This window comes from Jaculus jaculus, chromosome 3, assembly GCF_020740685.1.
Source record: "Jaculus jaculus isolate mJacJac1 chromosome 3, mJacJac1.mat.Y.cur, whole genome shotgun sequence".
Classification (NCBI taxonomy): Eukaryota; Metazoa; Chordata; class Mammalia; order Rodentia; family Dipodidae; genus Jaculus; species Jaculus jaculus.
The window spans coordinates 51,205,258-51,226,136 of NC_059104.1; the positions used below are offsets into that span (position 1 = coordinate 51,205,258).

General features: G+C 39.2%; 1 protein-coding gene and 1 pseudogene across 3 annotated transcripts in view; one reads left to right on the forward strand and one right to left on the reverse strand.

The window, feature by feature from the left end:
• Diaph3 (diaphanous related formin 3) overlaps positions 1–20,879 on the forward strand; it is a 530,142-nt gene that overhangs the window by 39,378 nt on the left and 469,885 nt on the right. The gene's annotated exons all lie outside the window — the stretch shown is intronic.
• LOC105944429 lies at positions 814–1,702 on the reverse strand (annotated as a pseudogene).

Consider the following 20,879-nt stretch of genomic DNA (forward strand, 5'->3'; position numbering starts at 1 on the left):
AATGAAAGCCCAACTTCTTTTGTTTAGAGTAATGTTTTCAGTATTCATCCATAGTGCTGCATGAACATCATTCAATTTGTTTATGGCTGAGATTTCACATCTTTTTGAGGTGTATTTACCTTTTATGTACTTTCTGCATTTTCCTTCACACGCTCTTTTCATTTTATGATTTTTCTTGCACACTGCCAGGCCACAGTTTTTTTTTTTAATTTTTTGTTTATTTATTTCAGAGTGACAGACAGAGAGACAAGGGGGTGTGGGGGGGGAGAGAATGGGCGTGCCAGGGCTTCCAGCCGCTGCAAACGAACTCCAGGCGCATGCGCCCCCTTGTGCATCTGGCTAATGTGGGTCCTGGGGGATTGAGTCTCGAACCGTGGTCCTTAGGCTTCACAGGCAAGCGCTTAACCGCTAAGCCATCTCTCCAGCCCCAGGCCACAGTTTTTACCTATGTTTTAGAAGCAGTCACGGAGGCTTTGATAGTCTGTTGCAGAATATATTTTACTCACTTTGTTAACAAATGGGTTCCCTCCTTTGTGAAGACTGATTGTCCTGTTCTATCTTACCTGTGTACTTGGCCTTGGTAAGGTCATATTTTTGGTAGCTAGTACATATTTTTTTAATTATTATATTTTTATTATTATATTTTCCTTTTTTATTGATAACTTCCATAATTATAGATAATAAACCATGATAATTCCTTCCCAGCTCACTTCCCATCACAACTCCACTCTCCATCATATCCCCTCCACCTCTTTTTTTTTTTTTTTTTGTTAAAAACTGTTTATTTCCACCTTTCCTGAGTCTGCAGACAGCTCAGGACCATTCAGGGGATGTCCCCACCCACTCGGTGGCCTGAGCGGTGGGAGCTGCAGACCAGTCCTCAGTGGCCAGCTGAGCACTCCAGTCTTCTGTTGGGAACTGCTGGATAGGCACAGAGGGCACCTCTACACCTTCAGACCAGTCTGCCACCTCAGGCTGGGCAGCAGTGAACTCAGGAGCCAGCGTGGTCCATTCTCCCTGGAACTCCTCCTTGGTCACGGCCTTCTCGGCAGCGGCCTGCTCCTCCTTCTCAATCTCCTCAGGGTCTCTGTAGAAGTACAGGTCGGGCATGACCTCCCAGGGATGCTCCCGGGAGATGGTGCCACGCATGCGAAAGACTTCCTGGGCCAGCATCTACCACATGAGACCCACGGAGTGAGCACCTTTGTTGTTACAGGGCATGGCAATGTCCACATAGTGCAGAGGAGAGTCTGTGTTACACAGAGCAATGGTAGGCAGGTTGACGTAGGACGCCTCTGTGAGAGGCTGGCGGTCAGCCTGGGGGTCAGTCGCCACCAGAAGACGAGGCTCCGGGAAGGCTGCCTGGATCTGGTTCGTGAAGGTCCCAGGGGTGAAGCGGCCGGCGATGGGCGTGGCTCCGGTGGCAGCAGCAAACTTCAGCAGGTGCGCTGGCCCGTGTTCCTGGAGGGTATCACACTGACGTCAGCAGGGTTCTCAATGGCGACGATGGCGCGAGCTGCCAGCAGCAGCTTTTCCCAGGTCCTCTTCAGGTTGATGATGTAGATGCCTCACTCTTCCTCTTGTAGATGTACTGCTCCATCTGGAAGTCAAGGATGGTGCCACCTAAATGGGTTCCTGCTGCAAGGAATTTGAGGACATCCTCTTCCTTCATTTGCAGGACATCGAGGGCTCCGGACATTGTGTTAGCACCCCCTTTAAGTCACCTCGGGAATTGAGACAATGCCGTATGGACCCCTACGAGGGTAGCGTGGAAAGGCCCCTCCACCTCTTAGTCGGTCTTTCTTTTATTTTAATGTCACTGTACTTTCCTCCTACTATAATGGTCTTGTATAGGTAGTGCTACCCACGGTGAGGTCATGGATACCCAGGCAATTTTGTCTTGGAAGAGTGCATTGTAAAGGGTCTTACCCTTCCTTTGGCTCTTACATTCTTTCTACCACCTCTTCTGCAATGGACCCTCAGCTTTGGAAGGTGTGATAGAGATGTTTCAGTGTGCTGAGAACTCCTCTGTCACTTCTCAGCACTATGGTGCCTTTTGAGTCGTCCCAGAAGTCACTGCCATCTGAAAAGAGAATCTTCTCTCATCAAAAGTGAGAGTAGCATTAATATATGGGTATGAACATTAGGAGGAGTTCTTACCAGGCAGTTTGATGTGCATAATATAAGTGTTTAGTCAGACACCAACAGGTATTACAGGACGAGGGCTCATGATCTCCTTTGTTACAGGTTTTCAGTATCAGACATGTATTCTCTCCTTTTCCTTTAGCCTGTTTTTGTTGTGGAATATCCTTATTTCTCTGCCAATTTGGATGACTGGCTTTGTAGGATAAGGTAATCTTGGTTGATAGTTGTTATCTTTCAGATCTTGGAATACATCATTCCAAGCCCTTCTGTCTTTTGAAAAAGTTTCTGTTGAGTAATCTGCTCTTATCCTGATGGTCTTGCCTTTGTGTGTGGCTAGTACATGTTTTTAATCCTACATTGTTTCTTTTTCTCACTAATTTAAACCATTTGAAAGCAGAGGCATGTGTTTATTCATACTTCTGCCTGGCATGTTTTCTGGCACATAGTAAAGTTTTTTTTTTTTTTTTTTTTTTTAAACAGGGTCTTACACTGCAGTAGAGGCTGGTATGGAACTCACTATATAGCCTAGGCTAGCTTCAAACTTAGAGCAATCGGTCTGCCTTAGCTTCCAGAGGGCTGAGATTATAGATGTGTTCCACTACCCCCAGCGCCATGTGTACTTTGATGTTGACTACCTGCTTCATCCGTTCTGACCATCTGCCTCCGGGGTCACCAGTGTTCAGCTTTTGACCTAAGTATATAAATAACCATCTCCTGGATTCTTTGCTGATCATGTGGACATGCTGATTGAATGCTGACTCTCTGCCCATACTAATTTGGTGCTTTTTGGTGTTCTGAGTAGGCCATGGGGTAGGTCCAGAGAAGAATCAAGCAGGTAATTGAGTTTAGGTAGCTGGACGCATTGTCTTAGAGGTCTGAGAATATGTGTGGCTCCTCTGGGCACTAGAAACTCGATTCTTTTTTATGCTGCTCTGACAGATGCAGTACGGATTTGAAATCCAAGGAGTCTTGCTGACAGGTGGAACTTCACTCTTGTTTAGCTTTGTGACCTTGACCAATGAATCACCTGGTCACTTTTTTGTAAAGCAGGGCTAATTATACCTTCTCTCACACCTCAGTAGCTTTAGTGAGTTTCATTTGAGGTGAAGTGAGTTGATGGTTTCCTTTCTGTTCCTTTAGAACTGTCATGAAGCGGAGACAACAAGGCAGCATGCCACATTTGCAGCTGCGCTGTGCAGGGAATGCTGCAGATGAAGGCTGAGCTGAGAGCGGTGAAGCGGGGCTTGGCTCCTTAACGATGCTTGGCGTGTTCGAGCTTAGGGTAGCTTTTGCCATTGGTGCTTTGTTCCGAGCAGGATGTTCTATAATTAAATTGACTTTTCATAGCATATAACATTCCAGGTATTGCTCATAATTTAGAATTTCTTAATGTGATAGCCAGTCTTTGGGACAGAACTTGGGAAAAGTCATAAAAGAATAATATTCTGCTCTGGTCATACATTTGTTTCTCTACCTCCAAGGCTCTGTCTGTGCTACTTTGCAGTAATGATTTCTCTTTCCCCATCATGGGAATCCATAAACACAAGATTTCTGGCCTGTTCTTTCATGTCTAGGATTTCAGACAAATGGAACCACACACTGTTGTTATTGTGTCTGGCTCATTATTAGTAATCCTATAATCATTTGGGTTCCTTCCATGTTTTGGTTATTTTATGAGTAAAGCCACTGTGAACATTTGAATAGAATTCTTTTGTGGACATAGGTTTTTGTTTTCATCGTATGGTAAATACATGGTTCACCTTAAAAGAACTTGATGCATTGTTTCCTCTAATGATTTAGGAAGCCGAAGTGTCTTATTATGCCTTATTTCCATTATTATTATTATTATTATTTTTGTTTGTAGTATGTATTCCTCCATCAAGAACTCTGTAGGTAATTAATTCTCCTGACCCTTGGTGTTTGGCTTTCAAGGAACTGTTTCACTTCATCTCTGAGGTTGAGTGGGCCGGCGTTCCTTGCTAGTGATACTGCCTTGTCCTCTTAATGCATTTATGCTCTTTTTTAGGCTGATGCAGATAGTTTCTTCTGTTTTATTCAATGTTTAGTCTGGCTAGAAGCATGTCAATCTTATTTATCTTTCAAAGAACTAGAGTTTGTTGATAATATCTGTATTTATAGTTCACTTTTTTATATTTATTAGTATTATTTAAAAAATTTTTTATTTTTTTATTTTCATTTATTTGAGAGAGAGAGAGAGAGAGAGAGAGAGAGAGAGAGAGAGAGAGAGTGTGTGAATGGGCATCCAGGGCCTCTAGCCACTGTAAACGAATTCCAGATGCATGTGCTGCCATGTGCATCTGGCTTATGTGGGACCTGGAGAATTGAACCTGGGTCCTTAGGCTTCACAGGCATGTGCCTTAACAGCTAAGCCATCTCTCTAACCCCCTGTTTATTTTACTTTATTTATTTATTTATTTATTTATTTATTTATTTATTTGAGATTGACCGAGAGAGAAAGAGGCAGATAGAGAGAGAGAGAATGGGCGTGCCAAGGCCTCCAGCCACTGCAAATGAATTCCAGAGGTGTTTCCCCCCACATGCGTGTCTGGCTTACTTGGGTCCTGGGGAATCGAGCCTCGAACTGGGGTCCTTAGGCTTCACAGGCAAGCGCGTAACTGCTAAGCCATCTCTCCAGCCCTATTAGTATTTATTATTCCCTTCCTTTTGTTTTATTTTCTGATTTCTTAAGGTGGAGCAGCAACATTTGTTGCTAATAAGAGTAATCTTCTGCTATAAATTTGCATCTGAGGACTACTTTAGCTTCCAGTTATTGGAAGTTATGTATTACTCTTTTAGAAATCCTTACATGATTTATAATTTTACTGTTCCACAATGCATTCTGTTGGGGGAATGTTCTGTGTGTTTTGCTTTGGTTGGAGTTAGTCTACAGATAGTAAGCTGGTCATGATAATTGATAGTATTGTTGCCATTTTCTGCATCCATGCTTGTTTTTCTTTCTTTTGTTGACACTTGTTGGAGAAAAGTCTCTAACTATAATTTCATATTTTATTTATTCCTTCTTTTGGTTTTGTCAGGTTTACTTCATGTATTTTGAAGTTTTGAAGGTGAGAACATACAATTGTCTGTTTCTATCTAGGGAATATTGGTGCCAGAACAACCATGCAAATATCAAAATGTATGGGTGGTCAATTTCCTTACATAACATGGTGCAGTATGTTCATATACATCTTCCTGAATACTTCATGCATGTACTTACAATGCCATTTACAAAGTTCTAGGGGTCTAGAAAGATGACTCATTTGTTAAAGGACTTGCTTGCAATGTAAATTTTATATAAATAGCTATTATGCTCTTGTTTAGAGCACCGAAATAAGAAAAATATATATTCAATATGAACACTGTCTTACATACACAAAAATTGTATATTATAATGTTTCTGCTACAGAGTTGCTTGACTGTGTATGTAGAGTGCTGACCGTATACATTTAGGATAGTTGTGACTTATTGAGCATTATGACACAATCTTTTAAAATTCCTAATAAATGTTTATTCCTTGGAAATTTACTAGGTTTATCTACTTAGTTGATGCAGTTGTGTTTCCTTTTTGAAGGACAGAGATTTTTTGGCTTCCAGGTTACCACTTTTCTCAGATTTATACTCTCTGACCTTTCCTTTTTTTATTTCTATTGTGTTTTTTCCCTCTTAAACTATTGTTATTTTTCAGCTTCTTCTCTGAAGCTGCTGCTCTTTTCCTCTGTATATAGTGCTTTACATGGATGATCACCTCTGAAGATTGCAACCGTTTATACTGCTGACCTTTTCCTCCAGTTGAGACATTAATGCATTGACTTCGTATGGATGTCCCACTTACACTACAAACTGCATGCCCTGAGTCAAACCCTTCACTTACTTCCTACACTTGTTTTTATTCTTACATTCTCTTAGAAGGTACCTTTACCCTTCTGTTGTTTCTTTCAAATTATTTCTTGACTCTGTCTCTTCATTCTTTCTGTCAAAGTGCTAGCACCCTCAGTTTTTCTTGTCTGGACTTTTGAACAGCACTATGTGTAGCAATCAGAGTGTTATATTTAAATTGAACATGTGATGTTTTATCTTACATGATACTTATTTGTGTCTGTTCTATATAGCTAAGCATAAGCATTTTAACATGGCATATACAGCCTTCATGGTGGGACCCTGCTTTTCTAACTTGATGTACACTCCTCAACCAATATGCTGATCTTTCAGGGAATAGAACTACTGCTTAGGGAACCATAACTGGCAGTGAGCTTAGGTTAGGGGGCTTAGAGGCTTTTCCTTGGAATACATATCCCCCATGAACTGATGGTGTGGAAGCCTTGCTTTCCTGAAGTGAAAGTATGTTTAAGGTAAAAATTTTAAAAAAGAATACAAAACAAAACTAGGGAATGAGCCAGGCGTGATGGCGCATGCCTTTAATCCCAGCACCTGGGAGGCAGAGGTAGGGGTATCATTGTGAGTTCAAGACTCAGACTACATAGTAAATTCTGGGTCATCCTGAGCTAGAGTGAGACCCTACCTCAAAAATTAAGCAAACAAACACACACAAAAAACCCTAGGGAATTATAGCTGCTGTTTAGTAAGTACTGTGTAATTGTCAGCTTTGTGCTACTTAGTTTTCCTAATATTAGTGGTGTAAATGTATTTTATCTTTACATAGGCCTCTAAGTAGTTATTCACATTTTTAAGGATGGGAATAGTGAGGCAAGATAGTTTAACCTGTTCAGTCATAGGGTCAGCAGTCTCCCAGAGAGCTTCCTGCTGTCCTGTGACCAAAGTCCTCTTTCTTTTCCACAGAGCATGATGTTAAGTGTGAACTCATCTGCTTTTTACTTCTAGCTTTCCATACGAAACTAAATAATTTTAAAATGAAAATTTGTATCATAGCCATTAAACTCAATCCTGATAATAATATAATTTTGAGGACTGTGTATCTAAGAAGTTTTATATAGTGAGAAATAAATGAGCAAAACTGAAACAATTGTATCATAAAGGAATAGGGATGGTTGAAAGATACCAACAGGTAAAGCCTATGTGATTTCTTTCAATTGTAAAAAAAATACAGAAAAAAACTTTGGTAAGAAAACCAGTTCTTAAGTCTAGCAGCATCAGTGGCCTCTTTTCAGGTATAGATACATAATATCCTGCTTCCCATTGAAGCTGTTCAAGGAAACAATGTCTTGGAGCCACTACATCTTTTGCTTGGTCTGGAATGGGTTTTAATGAGTTCTTTGAGAAGCTCTAATCTCCTAGCTGTCTTGCCTCTGATGGTTGTCTGTGGGCCTTCAAACTCACTCACTGTTAGTGTTACCAAATGACTCCTGTACATTTGAATCTTTACTGTGAGATTAGAGATAATTTCCCAGTAAATGTGGCCTCTAGGCTGGGATTTATGCTCTGTACTATGACCCTTGTACCATGAGATGTTGTGAGTCTGGGATATATATAGAAACAGATAGCACATGTGTGAGAGAAGAAAAAACTGGCTTTTATAATCTGAATGTGTGCCTAACTTTTGAGTCATACAATGGAACATAAATTAACAGCTTTAGATAAATAAGAGTTTAATCTGAAATAATTACTTAAAATTATTTTTCTTAACTAGTAGGATAGAGAAGTCTTCGTGTTCTAAAAGTTTTATGTTACATTTTAACTTTTTATATTTTCTATTGCAAGTTAAAAAAGTGATAGAGTATGATAATTTTTTATAGTTATTCTTTAAAACTATATATTGAAGTTATGTTCTTCTTTGTAAAGTAGAAATATCAACATGGCCTGGGGCACTCAATATATGATAAAATACATCAAAATAAGTTCTATAAGATTTCAAGTATTTTCTAAGTCAGGTGGGCCTTTCAAAGCCCATTAATATGAGTTAATTATGACTTCCTATACTTACATTTTCAATAGTAGCTCTTAAGTACTATCACAGAATCTTTAAATATTTATGCAATAGCTTAGAGAGTGCTTCCTCAAATCCGTAGAATGTGGGAGTAAGATCAAGAGTTTTCAGAGTGGAGGGTACTAATGCAGCTAGGTATACACACTTGTTTATTCATTCTTTTCTTTGCTCCTTCATTAAGCATTTGTCAAGTATCTGATACTATTATAGAAATACATAAATTTATAAGAATGTTTCTGGGAACAGTGTGTGGTATGTTAGGAGATGCAGCTGCATACAGGGTTCAGCAGAAGTAGTGGAGTTAACGTGATCTTTGGGTCGACTGTAGGGAAGACAACTTCTCAGCTGAGTTTTGAAGGGCAAGTTGGAATCTAGGCTGGCAGTTGTGATCTTTTCCCCTGAATAAATTTAACTTTTGAGATTACAACAGAATAGATTCCTAGTTGAAGCATGTCAGCTTTGTCAGTGAATCAGTTGTTGATATTCTTAGGTGATGATTATGTATGTGGGAAATACTGGATTATAACATTAAAAATTAAAGTATAATATTTATGAAGCTAATTAATTTTCCTTTCACAGATAAAGTATTAATATTTGAATGTACAACTTTGGGTTATTCTCTTAATGATTTTAAGCTTCTTTCCTTTGGATATTTTTCTGCCTGTGTTAGCCAGTTTTCTATCATTATGCCAAGTTCCCCGATGTAATCAGCTCAACGGGGGGCAGGATTATTTTGGCTCATAATTTGAGAGGTTTTCAAAGGCATTTGGGTTCATAGCAGCACAAAGCATCCTAGCAGGAACGTGAGTCAGATGAGGGCTTTTCATCTAATGGCAGCCAGGAAGCAGAGGGAGCAAGGGCCCCAGAGTGCCAATATCTCCTTCAAAATGACTTAACATCCTCCTTCTAGGCCCCACTTCCTGAAGGTTCTCAAGGTTCTCTCATCCCAATAGTGCCATGGGCTGTGAACCAAGCCTCTAATACATGGGCCTTTGGAGGACATCTGAATCCAAACTATAGCCTTACCTCTCATCATAGTATTAAATTACAGAAAATTTAGGTGTATTTTCAGTGTAGGAGGACTGTTTTGTGAATAAAGAAGTTTGGAAAGATTGAATTTCTTTTTTTTAAAATTTTTATTAGCATTTTCCATGATTATAAAAAAAATCCCATGTTAATTCCCTCTTGAATTTCTTTTTGAATGTATGAAACCCACAGATACCTGACATCGTCCCTGATATGTTGTTACTAAAAATAGTAATTTATCAAGGTAATAATCAGAGCTTATGTCTCATGCCTAGAAGATAAGAAGGTAATTATTAATTTACTCAAGAATTAATAGAATATTCACTCTGTGCTTTAAGTCATGCTAAGTTCTAAGAGTAGTTTCGTGAATAAAGTAATAATCCTCTTCTCATTCAGTACATATGTATGTCAGTGCACACATTCAGAATAGTGTACCTCCTATACAATTAATTGCAAGTACTAAGACTGTGGGTAATCTATGCTGTTCTCATGGTATCAGCAAAGACCACTACATGAGCTGTAGCTCAGATTCAGAGCTGAATATTAGCCCAGCCAAGAGAATGTGGTGGTAAGTTGTAGACACAAGAAAAGAATATCTACATGTGGGATGCATAAGGTGGAGGCATGTTAAACAGATTGTCTGGTAGGGAAGAAAGGTTCAGATCAAGGTGGTCCCTACAATCATGCTCAGATACTTGAACATCATCTTCTGAGTAATGGGAGCCATTTTAAGGAGTGAAGGACATGACTGGCTTTGCCTGCAGTAAGAACAGAATCACATCAGGGGATTGGGTAGAGTTGTAGGCATAGTGTAGCAGGGAAGTCTTGGATGTCTGTAGGAGTGATCCAGGTAGCCTGTACTAGGGTGATAAAGGCATGAAAAGAGCTGAATTAGCAAGTTATAAGCCACATGCTTTGTGTTTTGATTCTTTATTTTTATCATCAAGATTCAGGATCTTGTGAATATAACTTGTATAAATTAGTTTTCAGCTGACAAAAGTTACCATCAGAAGTTCACAACCAGTTCATATAATCAGTGAGAACTCCTTTGCCTCTCTCTCCATTGAGGTCTGTTTATGCTTCAAATCTGATATCTCAACTCCCCAAGGCTCTACAGACTCTCCTTTGCCCTTTGGAACTCAGTATGTCACAGTCTCCTAATGTTTCCTTTCCTTCTCTCTCTAATTGAGACCTATGTATTCTTTGATGGCTTTATTTTCCTGGTGGCTTCTTCCTTCAAAAACTTCCAGCTCTTTTTGAAACACCAACCACCAAAGTGTGCAGCCTGATCTGTTCTTCCTTGTTGATCTCAAGGGTAGATAGCAGTCCCTCCTACTGTTTCACTGAAGGCCTCAGAACTCTGCTTTTGTTTTGTCTCCAACTGTTTCTGTTAGCATTCCATGTCTACCTACCATGCAAGGTTCTTCACTCGGGGTCTGTGGACTACCAGGGAATCTGTGGTAGTACTCATGGTATACTTAGAATAAAATAGAGATTGAATCTTTGTTTTCACTAGCTTTTAAGTTAAATTTAGCATTTTTGTCAATTATGATTATGGGAAAATATAGCCATCAATGTATTAAACAAACAAGGGAAAAGCAGACATACCCAAAGCCTATTACCAGAGTAGTATTTGATCCATCACCAACAAAGTCAAATATTTTCAAAGCACAGTATAATTACTGAGAGTATAGTTCATATTCAACATTATATTAAAATTAGACATGTCTTTACCCCTTATTTAATTCAGTAATGAAGAATACAATAAAATTTAAATATCTTTTTTTTTAAATTTTTATTTATTTGAGAGTGACAGACACAGAGAGAAGGACAGATAGAGGGAGAGAGAGAGAATGGGCGCACCAGGGCTTCCAGCCTCTGCAAACGAACTCCAGAAGCGTGCGCCCTCTTGTGCATCTGGCTAACATGGGACCTGGGGAACCGAGCCTCGAACCGGGGTCCTTAGGCTTCACAGGCAAGCATTTAACCGCTAAGCCATCTCTCCAGCCCAAAATTTAAATATCTTGATAACTCCATTTTACTTTGATGTTTTCGTATAATTGTATATATTCTTATTTTAAGCATATACAATATTTTAGAAGGAGCTTTGTATTAATCATCTATTGCTATATAACAAATTTTCTCGAGATTTCCTGTAGCAAACAGTGTTTCTTGGTTCTTGGTTCAGAATGTTGGGCAGAGCTCAACACAGTGGTTCTGATTGGAGCTATTTTATGAGGTAGCCTTTAAGGTGCCAGCTCAGACAAAAATCATCTGAAACCTTGGCAGCCCTGTGTGTGATTCCATCTCCCCATGACTGGAAAGCTGGTTCTGATTGGAGAGAGGCCTCAGTTCTCACAGAGTTTCTCCACAGGCTGCTCCCTGACTTGGCTGCTGGGGTTATAGGACACATAATTGCATGCACTTATTTCCTAGCCATTCAAGAAGTTTAAAAAAATTTTAAGATATGGACATATTTTGTATGTAAACATCACATGTTGGCACCATCCTTTCCCTCCTCCCTGCCCCTTTTCTAAAGAGGCCTTCCTCATTGAGGATGGTGAACCCCATGGGGATTGTGGGTCATGCATTATGGGGGCAGCAGTCAGTTATGGGGGAGAGGCATGTCTCTGCAAAATGTCCCAACTTGTGGCTCTAACAAACTTTCCACCTTCTCTTCTGCAAAATTCCCTGAGCCATGCTGGGAGCATTTTAAGTCTACTTCAGTGACAGGCACTTAGGATTATGTAGATGTTTGGTCTGATAGGTATTGAGTGTGCTCAATATCTTTCTCCATCACCCTTATGCTGATATAAGCTTAACTAAGAAAGGAGCATTGTTGCTCATTTTCCCAATTCCTCTGTGGTTTCAGCTGGGTCCAAGGTGGAGTGCCAGGGTGGAGTGCCGCTGGGTGGTTTATCTCTTCAAGTCCAGTTCCCATCTGAAAAAAGAGAAGCAGATTCTCCAACAGAGAGTCAGTGCCAGTTAAATGGGATAACCCATTATTAATTTAGAGAGAATTAAAAGGGTTTAGAAACTTTTATAGTCTAAGGTTAGTGGGAGCTTGACAATGGAAAGCAGAATCATTATCTGGATGTCATTCTGACTTGTTTCCCAGTTCCAGATATGGTTTCCTTTCCACTGAGAGGATCTGTCAGCCAATCCAAGAACAGTTGGTTTCACACCATAGCTGTGTGCCACTATTGCACTTGTGTGAGCATCACATCAGGTTGTTTGCTTCTGAGCCACTTAGACAGATGTTGGCGACATTCCCCTGGTAGCACATGTAATGCCTTCCAGCACTAGATGGACTAATTGTGTGAGGACTGGTTCTCTTTCGGATTCCAAGTAGGTCTCTCCATGGTCCATGCTGACAGCGATTGGTGTCTTCAGCAGTAGGGTCTTACCATTAACCTCTGATGGGTAATCAAGTGTTCTGACAGAAGTCTGTCTTGTTTTGGGAGATCTAATAGGTCTCTGATCAACAGCTCATTGTGGATGTAAACCACATCTTGGTACAGGGAGTTACAGGCCAGTACCAAGGGAGAAGAAAAAGAAAAAGACAGAGATGAAAGAGAAACAGGAGAAATTTGAGGTTAGGTTTCTTCTCACTCTCTCCAGGACCCTTGGATTCAGGTGCTCCCTATAAGATCTGCTTGAGGGTTCCACCTTTTAGTCTGATTTCCAGGAATATATGGTACCAGTTCAATTTGAGTTCAGATTTTGTATGCCCTCTGCCATTCCCCAAGCCCTGTCCACCCTATTGTTCAAGCCTGAAAATGCTATTCAGTTATGTCAGCAACTTGGGTTGATCCAGGTTAGGATGTGCAGATGAGTGAGACCATGTGATGATTGTCTTTCTGTGGTTGTGTGAGTTCACTTAAAATGATCTGCTCCAAGTTCGACCATTTTTATACAAATGTCAGTGTGGCATTTCTTCATACTGCTGAGTAGAATTCCATCATGTATATATACCACATCTTGGTTATCCATTCATCCATTGATGGGCACCTGGGTTGGTTTCAGTTTTTAGCTATTATGAATTGAGCAGCTATAAACATGGTTGACAAATATTTCTGAACTAAGATGTGGAGCTTTTAGGGTAAATAGTAAGGGAATAACAGGGTGTCCTGGTAACTCTATATTCATCTTTTTCAGGAATCTCCTAATTGATTTCCACAGTGGTTGTACCAGCTTACATTCCCACCAATAGTGAATGAGGGTTCCTATTTCTTCACAACCTTGCCAACATTTGTTTTCATTTGATTTTTTAATGTTTGTTATCTTTACTGGGATAAGGTGGTATCTCATAGTTGGTTTTTTTTTTTTTTTTTTTTCGAGGTAGGGTCTCACTCTGGCCCAGGCTGACTTGGAATTAACTATGTAGTCTCAGGGTGGCCTCGAACTTAGGGCGATCCTCCTACCTCTGCCTCCTAAGTGCTGGGATTAATGCCTGACTTCATAGTTGTTTTAATTTGCATTTCCTTAATGGTTAGGGATGTTGAACATTTTCTTAAGTGTGTGTTAGCTACTTATAATTCTTCCTCTGAGAACTCCCTATTTATTTCTCTGCCCCACTTTTGGAATGGGTTGTTTGATTTTTTTATTTAGTTTTTGGAGTTTTTTGTAGATTCTAGATATTAGGCTTCTGTCAGTGGTATAGCTGGCAAAGTTTTTCTCCCATTCAGTGGGTAATCTATTGGTTCTGCTTATGGTATGTTTGTCTGTGCAAAAGCTTTTTAGCTTCATGAGATCCCACTGCTTGAGTGCTTGTTTAATTTCCTTGGCTATTGGGGTTTTATTCAGGAAGTCTTTTCCCAGTCCCTTATTATAGAGAGTGCTTCCTATTGTTTCTTTCAGTTGTTGAAGAGTTTCAGGTCTTATATTGAGGTCTTTAATCTATTTTGGCTTGATTTTTGTGTATGGGGAAATGAGTGGGTCTAACTTCATTTTTCTACATATGGTTATCCAATTTGCCCAATACCATTTGTTGAAGATATTGTCTTTTCTCCAGTCTACATTATTGGCATCTTTGTCAAAGATCAAGCAGCTATAGTTGCTTGCCCTATAGTCTGGGTCTTCAATTCTGTTCCACTGATCTATGTTTCTGTTTTTATTCCAGTACCATGCTGTTTTTATCACTATGGCTTTGTAATATAGCTTTAGACTAGGTATGGTGATACCACCAGAGGTGTTGCTTTTGCTGAGTATCTGTGTGGATATCCAAGATTTTCTGTCATTCCATATGAATTTTGAGATCATTTTTTCAGTCTCTGTGAAGAATGATGCTGGTATTTTTATTGGTATTACATTAAATCTGTTTATTGCTTTTGGTAGAATTACTGTTTTCACAACATTCTACTATCCAGGAACATGGGAGGTCCTTCCATGTTCTTAAGTCCTCTCTATTTCTTTCTTGAGTGTTTTTATGTTTTTATTATATAGTTCCTTCACATCTTTTGTTAGTGTTATTCCAAGGTATTTAATTTTTTTGTTGCTATTGAAAATGGGACAGTCTCACTGATTTCTTTCTCCGTATATCTGTCCTTTGCCTATAGAAAAGCTACTGATTTTTGTGCATTGATTTTGTATCCTGCCACTTTGCTGAAGGAATTTATTACCTGTAAAAGTTTTGGGATGGAGATTTTTGGGTCCCTTCTACATAGGAGCGTGTCATCTGCAAATAGGGCTAACTTGACCCTGGAGGAGCCCAGAAATGGGTCTGGCCTACTCACCCCTGCCTAGGCACTGACCACACAAGCCATTCAAGAAGCTTTGTATGCACAGTGAAAAATGGCCCTCACCCGGCAAATTTAAAATACTATGTAAAACTTAAATGTGAACAAGATATTCTTTTTATTTGCATATGTATGTGTGTGTATGATGTTTGTATGGTATGGGCACACTCTTGCCGCAAGGCATATGTGGACGCCAGAGTACAGCCTTGGGGTGTTTCTCCTATGCCTCCACTTTCTCAAGGTGGCTGCTGCCTTCTGTTACCTTGAGCACATAGGGATGACTTAGGGGTGTGCTACTTGAGTCTGGCTTTATTTTTATTTATTTATTTTATTTTATTCTTTTTAATTAGTTTTCTATTCAGCAAATACAGGCAGTTTGGTACCATTATTAGGCTCATCCATGACCTACCCCCTCCCCATGGGCCCCTCCTTGTTGAGGTATATGGGTCATACCTTGTGGAGTTATCCCACAGTTATTGGTATGATAAATGTCTCTGCATAGAGTCTGGCTTTATGTAGGCACTGATGGTTGACTAGGTCTATCAGCAGGTTTCCAAACAAGCACCTTTAGCCACTGAGACATCTCTCTAGTCCCTGGAGCTATATTTTTAACCAGAAAGTTGCTGGGCCAGTAATAAAGCTAATTAAAAGCTATGTTGTCTTCTTTAGGTTTTTCCTCCTGAAATAAATAACTGCCAGAAAATTGATAGATAATTTAAGTAGTATACTTTATATCTTATATATACGTTTAGTTAGGACTGATTCTGTCATTAGAAGAAGCTTTTATTTTCCTAATGTTTCTGCTTGATTATGTGAAAATCTCAACTTCATTCTTGGTTCTAAGAAAGTATATTTATGACCATGTAGTTTTCCAAACTAGTGAAATTGTAAGATGACTAATAATTATACTGTCTTTTTAAATAAAAAATACTGTTGATATTTACAGTGCTGTAATAATGAAAATACTGAACAATGATTTTACACTATTACAGTGTTATAGCTAAAAATTTAGACGTTTTAGGGCCTGTTTTTTGTTTAATTAATTTTATTTAAGCTGTCATTACTGATTATCAGTGTGATTACTCAGCATGAGATAATACTCAGTAGGGTGCTCATTTAACTTCCCCTGAAGATAAGTGACAGTAATTTATAAAACTTAGTATACCCCAGACACATGCAAAGCCTTCTTAATTAAGTGTGGTGTACTATCTCCAAGTAACATTCTAATAGATTTCCCTCAGTCTTGAGTGTGTTTAACCAATTCTTTTTTTTTTTTTGGAAGATATTTTATTTATGTACTGTGGGATGGGTGTGGTGGTGGTGGGGACAAACAGAGACAGAAGGAGCAATAGGGTGGGAGGAATGGAGAGAGAGATAATGAGAATCAATATGAACATGAGAGTGGGTGTGCCAGCGCTCCTTGCCACTGCAATGAACTCCAGATGTATGCAAGTGCCACACTGTACATTTGGCTTTATGTGGTATTGGGTAATTGAATCCAGCCCAGCAAGCTTGTAAACAAGTGCCTTCAGTCACTGGGCTATCTCTCTAGTCCCTTAATCAAATTTTCAACCTATGTAAATTGTTTATGCATTTTACCTGCATGGGTTAAGTTTCTAGTTTGACTTTAGGAGAATTCTGTATTTTATATATATATATATATATATATATATTTATATATATATATATTTTTTTTTTTTTGAGGTAGAGTCTCACTCTAGCCCAGGCTTACCTGGAGTTCACTATGTAGTCTCAGAGTGGCCTCAAACTCATGGCAATTCTCCTTCCTCTGCCTCCTGAGTGCTGGGATTAAAGGTGTGTGCCACCATACCTGGAAAGTTATGCATTTTTATATGGACATAAAAAGTATGCAAATCATAAAATATATAATCTGCTCCAGTCAAATTATCTACAAGATAACAGCCACCTTGGTATCAATGCGGTATGGATTTGTACCATAATTTTATGTACAAAGTATTTTTAAAGTTTACTCATGCATTGCATTGTGCCTGGCTTCCAAAGCAAATGGTATGTGCAATGCCATGGAAGATAAATTAGGAATGATTTTTCTGTTTGTGAGTGAAATCTTAGTAACATCACTTAAAAAGGAGACTTCCTTAACACACTTAGAATGATTTGAGAGTAAAGCTCACTGTGCTGTAGCTTTGTCATGGTGCCCAAGTTTTGTGGCAGTTACCTGGAGTGCCTAGTAGAGCATCACACATTGGGTGTGCTTGCATGCGGTCAATGTGAGCCTGAGAAACTTACCGGTTTCAATCTCCTGTGCCAGCATAGGAAGAAGGATTGCATTTTCCTTCCATAGTTCCTTTTATTTTTTTCCTTTACCCTTTTAGTCAAGGAAAATAAACACAAAAACTATGTTGAAAGCATGAAACCCTGATCATTTTGTACTATGTTACTCTGCCGATCTCTGTAGACCTAGAACCTGCAGGAGGAACACACCAACTTCTCCCTCCTTGTGTTTGGCCAGCTCTAAAGTGGTGGGATACAAATGTGCCTTTGTACTCTGGTGAAGTTCAGCTCCCCACCACCAGAGTCTTTATTTAGGGGTGATGTGCTAATTCTAATTCATTGTTTGTACAGATTGTGGTGTTTATTGATTCAGGTTTTGGTTCATTGCTAAAATACTGGGCTGATTGCTTTCTTTGTGCTGTTCTATAAGGTAAGTACTATGAAGTTTTTATGCATTAGTGTTTTAGAGCTTGTCCTCTATTTAGGCAGGTATTTTCTTCACTTTTAACAATTAATAGTTTTATTTAACCTGATGCTATAATTTTTCCATTGTAGTAGACATGTTGTAGAAAGGGTTAATGACTCTTAACTTCTTATATTTTTATTGCTCTTAATGATTGTCATACATAGTTCTACATTGCTAGGATGAATCTCCAACCCAGACACAGTTTACAGGAGGATTGGGATTTATTTCAGGCATCTAGATCCAGGGGAAGTTCCATAGTGGCAGAAGTAGTTAACCCCATTGCACAGATCCATGCAGAGAGAAAAAGCCACCACTAGCCAGCCAGCACCGGAAATAAGGAAGAATACAACTGACAGCAAAACAGAGGGACCCAGGCAGAACCCACTCTGTCAACGTTAGGCTGGAATTTAGAACCACCTCCAGTAACACCTTTGGGTTGGACTCCAGGATCAGCCCTCAGTGACAACTCTTCCAGCCAGGTGTCTGGAAATCCAAGTTTTAATAAACACACCTGATTCTGTTGGGGAACATAACATTCAAACTGCCTCAGGGTTCCTTATTTTAAAAAGTACTGGCTATTTTTGAAAACAAAATTTATAAAATCTATCACTCATGGATCCCTATTAGGTTGTATGCATTTACACAGTAGCTTGTTAAACGAGTAAGTTTACTGTTTCCTCTTTTTTTTTTTAATTTTTATTATTTATTTATTTATTTGAGAGCAACAGATACAGGGAGAAAGACAGATAGAGGGAGAGAGAGAGAATGGGCGCGCCAGGGCTTCCAGCCTCTGCAAACGAACTCCAGACGCGTGCGCCCCCTTGTGCATCTGGCTAACGTGGGACCTGGGGAACCGAGCCTCGAACCAGGGTCCTTAGGCTTCACAGGCAAGCGCTTAACCGCTAAGCCATCTCTCCAGCCCCTGTTTCCTCTTATTGGCATGCTTACGTTTGTAATATTGATATTACATTAATGATGTTTTGCTTAATTTCACTTTGGTATCAGTTTGGCATATTAAGTAAGATATACCATGTGTGAGAAGAAGAATCAGGCCAGTCTCTACACTCAGCAGTCAGCATTTCCTTTACAGTAGTGGTGGTGCTGGAGAATTGACTCAAAGATGGTAGGAATAACCAGGTCCTATGGCTTACTTTTTTTTTTTTTTTTTTTTTTTTGGTATTTCTTAGGTTTTCTTTCAAATAAAGATTAAGAATTAGGGTACAGGTATACATAGGGACAGTAACCTTTGATATATTTCATGTTGTCAGAATTTTATGTTTCTTTATTGTTTTGTAATAGTGAGTGCTTATGTTGGCAAGCTAGATGCCACTGGTGTTTGCTATTTTATATTTTACATTCTACGTACCCATGCTGCCTGCCTGTGGCTCTGTTTTTGCCTGTGGTGTGCTTGCCTCCTACACTTGATGGTTGTTTAAGCTCAGCCTTGTGTGGCTTATTCATTTTTGCCTCACCTGCATCTTTCTGCCACTTTCCCCAGTGTTCTTCATTCCTCTTTGTAGATCCATAATTCAATGTAGGATCATTTCCCTGTAGTCTTAAAAACTACTTTAGTATTTTTGGGAGCACAGGTACACTGGAGACAGATTCTTTCAGCTTTTGTCTGTCTGAAAGTGTCTTTCTTTTAAGGGATTTCTGATAGTGAATTATAAATGAGTTTACTTCATACACTAAAGATGCCATTCATTTGTCTTTTTTTTCTTTTTTTCTTTTTTTGGTTTTTTGAGGTAGGGTTTCACTGTAGCTCAGGATCATTTGTCTTTTAACATCACTGCCTTTGTGTCTAATGAGCAATTAGCTATCAGATTATTTTTCTCCTGTTTAATACATCTCTTCTTTTTATCTACACTTCTATGATGTCTCCTTTATTTTTATTCTTCAGCAACTTGACTATTAAATGCTTAAGTTTGTGGATTTTTATGTCTTTAGTTGTTTTGTCATTCTGTTTTCTTTTAACTGAGCTTCTTGGATCTATGACTTGATATTTATCTTTAAAATCAATTTTCTCAATCTGTTTCTTGAAATATTTCTTTTGAGCTATTACCCTCTTCTTTTGGACCCAGTTACTCTTGGGTAACAGCATTTCATATTGTAGTTCAGATCATGGTTACTGCTTTCCATTCCCCTACCTGTCTCTTTGGTACTTTATATCCATCAGTTTTTAGCTTCAGTGAAGTCTGTCCTCTGCCATATATGGGTGACTATTAAGAACATCTAATGCAAAATAGGCAGGGAATGTAACCTGTCTAGATATCCATCAACAGATAGGTAATGAAAACAGGAAACAGATACACAAGGACTTTTGTATAGCTGTGAAGAAAAATGAAATCATTACATTTGTAGGAAAATAGATGTAAATGGAAATCATTATGTTAACAGAAACAAGCCAGATACAAAAAGTGTATGTCTTCTCTCATGTAAACCTAAATTTAAAATTCCTTCTCTGTGTGTGTGTGTGTGTGTGTGTGTGTGTTTGTGTTTTTAGGCTATGGAATGAGAGATCGTGGGAGGGGAAGAAGAGTAAGGGTGGTGGAAAATAGAGTAATAGACTGCATGTAAAAGGAAAATACAGGGGAACTAACTGGAAGATACAGAACAAGCTAATGGGAAGGGGCTTAGAAGAGGGTTGTGGAGAAGGAGAGTGGCTGAGAACAAAGTGTAATGATGCATATGTATAAAGATGTCATGATGGAACTCAATACTTTGTATGCTGACCTAAAAATTAATAAGAACATCTAATGAAGACTTCTTTTCCTATAGGACTTTTTTGAAAGGTAGTTTCTGTGACTTTGCTGCAGAAATAAATTTTCCATCTCTCTTGGGTGTTATCTAATCTACTCTTTTTATTAAACCCTTCAGCATTTTTCATTAGTCATATTTTTAAGCACTTGTCTGAAAATTCCAATATCTGGGCCATGTCTGGTTTGCTTTTTGACTGTTGGTCACATTTTCATGCTCTGTTGTGTGCTTAGCAATTTTTGACTATGTAGTTGATGTTTTATTGAAGTACATTGAAAACTGAAGCCACCAATATTTCTTTTTTTTTTTTTTCGAGGTAGGGTCTCACTCTGATCCAGGCTGACCTGGAATTAACTCTGTAGTCTTAGGATGGCCTTGAACTCACGGCAATCCTCCTACCTCTGCCTCCCGAGTGCTGGGATTAAAGGCGTGCACCACCATGCCTGGCTGCCACCAATATTTCTTCTCAGAAAGATCCTGCATTCTTGCAGGGTGGAGATAGAGGGTTGAGCTGGGGTGGGGCTTTGCTGCTTCCTTCAGTTTCCAGTAAGCTCTTGTGTGGTTTCACCTG